Source organism: Pempheris klunzingeri, chromosome 8 (assembly GCF_042242105.1).
Source record: "Pempheris klunzingeri isolate RE-2024b chromosome 8, fPemKlu1.hap1, whole genome shotgun sequence".
Classification (NCBI taxonomy): domain Eukaryota; kingdom Metazoa; phylum Chordata; class Actinopteri; order Acropomatiformes; family Pempheridae; genus Pempheris; species Pempheris klunzingeri.
The window spans coordinates 27,084,612-27,087,439 of NC_092019.1; the positions used below are offsets into that span (position 1 = coordinate 27,084,612).

At 43.5% G+C, this 2,828-nt stretch overlaps 1 pseudogene; it reads right to left on the reverse strand.

Annotated features, from left to right (window-relative positions):
• Positions 1-543: 543 nt before the first annotated feature.
• Positions 544-1,634, reverse strand: LOC139204903 (piggyBac transposable element-derived protein 4-like; annotated as a pseudogene).
• Positions 1,635-2,828: the final 1,194 nt, after the last annotated feature.

The following is a 2,828-nucleotide window of genomic DNA, read 5'->3' on the forward strand; positions in this document are numbered from 1 at the left end:
AACATCTCTTTAATTCTGGAAGTACAAAAATCACAAGCACAACTGCTCAGCGTGGCCGCATACTGCCGGACATTTCAATCTGCTTGGGCACGTGTGCTACCTGTGCACCCTAAAGACCCCTAAGCTGCCCAGAAGTGCCTGCGTGAGCTCACTCATTATATCCACTAATAAACCTGCTAAAAATATGACTAGTGCTGCATGAATATAAATCATATTACAACTGCATAATAACACACAATAAAACATGAGAATGGGAGGGTACCCAGTGTCCAGTTATATTCTCATATTACTGTGGGTCCCACACTTGCAGCAGGTTGTCCCTGTTTTTCTGTCCCCTTGTGTTGGCTTCTTGTGTGAGTTCTTGATCAGGGCCAGGCTCAGTTGGCTGCAATGCCCTTACCAATGCTGCTGAAGCTGCTGAGGGAAGGTGTTGTCGCTTTTGCATGCAAGGAGTCACAAGGGCCTTTCCAAACTCCTCCAAAAAGAACCTCCTTTGTAGGTTGTAGGCATTGTAGGTTGATATGCCAATGATATTGTGGAATATCATGAGAGCCCAGCGGGTGGTTCAACCTCTCTCCCCCTTGTTGTAATCAGAGCGGGTGGCAGCTCAGGTTTGTTCTGCCGCACAGTGCCAACCATTGTGATTTTCTTCTTCAGGAGCACCTGACCAAACTCATGAGAGGTGAAGAAGTTGTCACACGTCACATTGGGTCCTCTTAGCTCTTCTGTCATCTCTAACTCAACACGCATGCCTTGTTTTCTCTCTGGGGCTCCGCCAGCTGGCTTCCCAGTGTATACTTGCATATTCAAAGCATAACTGGAACGTGCATGACAAGCAACCCATAATTTAATACCATATTTTCCTTGCTTGCTTGGAATGTACTGGCAGAAAGGACAGTGACCTGCAAAAACACAAAAAGGGGGAAAACCATTTATCTTTTTGTTCTATCTATCTTCTTATTTATTGAATTCCACTGTTTTTGTCCTGGGTTGTGTTTTTCCGAGGAAAACATTTCCCTTTTATGTATGGAAGTGCATAAGAAATAAAGGGAATCTGATCTGAATCTGACCATTTGATATCACAGCCAATAACATGTATACTGAAGCAGAGATTAATTAGTCTAACAATAAAAGACCATTCTTACCTCTGAATGGAACGAGTCTTTCGTCCACTGTGACCTCTGGGCCAGGGTTGTACATGAGAGGCAGCCGTTCCACCCACTTGTCCCAGACATCCCTAATTGCTGCCAGTTTGTCAGTGACACGCCGTGCAGGACTTGGTGGCTCGAAATATTGGTCTTCCCGTCACAGGGTTCCACTGACTAGAAGCAGCCTCACCTCGAGACCTGTACACACCAGCCAGTATTAGAAGCCCCCATGTAGGCATGTAGGTCAGTCACATCCATGGTCTTCCATTCTTGACCATAACGATTAATCCCCTCCATGTTTGTCATTGCAATCTTTTCAATGGCTGGAGGGAAGAAGAGTTGGAAAAAATGTCAGATGCATGGGAGATGGCCAGTCCCCCAGATGGGTCCTGGAGTCATTCGAATGACATTTTCCGCTGCCAGCCTGCCTACAACTTGATGTGGAAGTGAAGACCCACAGATTGCACTGTTTTTCGACACAAACATCTGCCTTGCTGCCTGCTCCTCTACATCAGAGTCATCTTCATCAGAGGGGGTGTAATCAGAGTTTTCTTCCACGTTGTCTTCCTAGTCTGACACATCCTCCTCCAAATCACTATCAACCTCCTCTTAGAAGATCAGATCAAGCACCTGTTGCACACCTAGTCTTGTTGCCATGATGTCAGTCACTCATTGATTCAAATGTGTTACTTTGCAAATTATTTTATTACATTGCAGGTGCTTGTGCTTGCAGTTGCAGATCTTGTGTCTGTGTCAAGGCACCCTCTAACCCCTGGATGACTTCTGTTCCCTTTGTGCGCCATATATGATTGCTCCTATGCTGTTTTACTGTTTCACTGTTTCGAGATTCCCCCATGCCCCTTCAAAAACCAGCAGGTGTCTGTCTCTGCGGGAACCTGGGCAAATGCGGTGGGAGAACAGACAGTTCTCATGACAGTGTCGAGGTCTCCCTTGAACTTTGTCACCACTGTCCCATAAAAAATACACACAAACATGGCCTGTACAGTTTCACAGTTTCAAGATTCCCTAAAACGACCATTTTCCTTGATTTGACCCACACTGGTAGATCTAAAATCCATCTCAATAGATACTGGTCAAATTTGACCCGAAACAGTCTCAGTGTACAAAAATGAGTGAAAAAAAAGGATACAATTTTAAAATATTTTCATTTCTGTGTATTTTGGGTCACTTTAGGAAAAGTCATCAAACTTCAGGCTCAAAGAATGACGATTAGGGTATTTTTTACTGCTGTCAAATGTCAAAATGGGTCAAATTTGACCCGAACAGTATTTAAGGGTTAAGCATAATCAATGGCACAGTATTCTCCTATGTGGCTTAACTTGTCCTCTCTCCACCCCCAACACTTACTGCTCATCTGGGACAAGTTGAGCCAATAGGCCAATTTCACTATTTCCAAGTCCTTTCCAGTGTTATTTAAAAATATAGAAAATAAAATAGAAGGTATTATCGAACCTGGAAATCTCAAAAACATCTAATGTAGGATGATCTACAAAAACACATTGTGTGTGCTCTGTATGATAATGCCCGAACCATTTTATAGCTCAGTCTTCTATTCCAACATCCCTTAGTCTGTGTAGCATTAGCCCATGGTTTACAGACTCAACAAATAAAGCAGCACAGTTTTGTTTTTTTTTCAAGGGAACAGGCAATATAATTCAA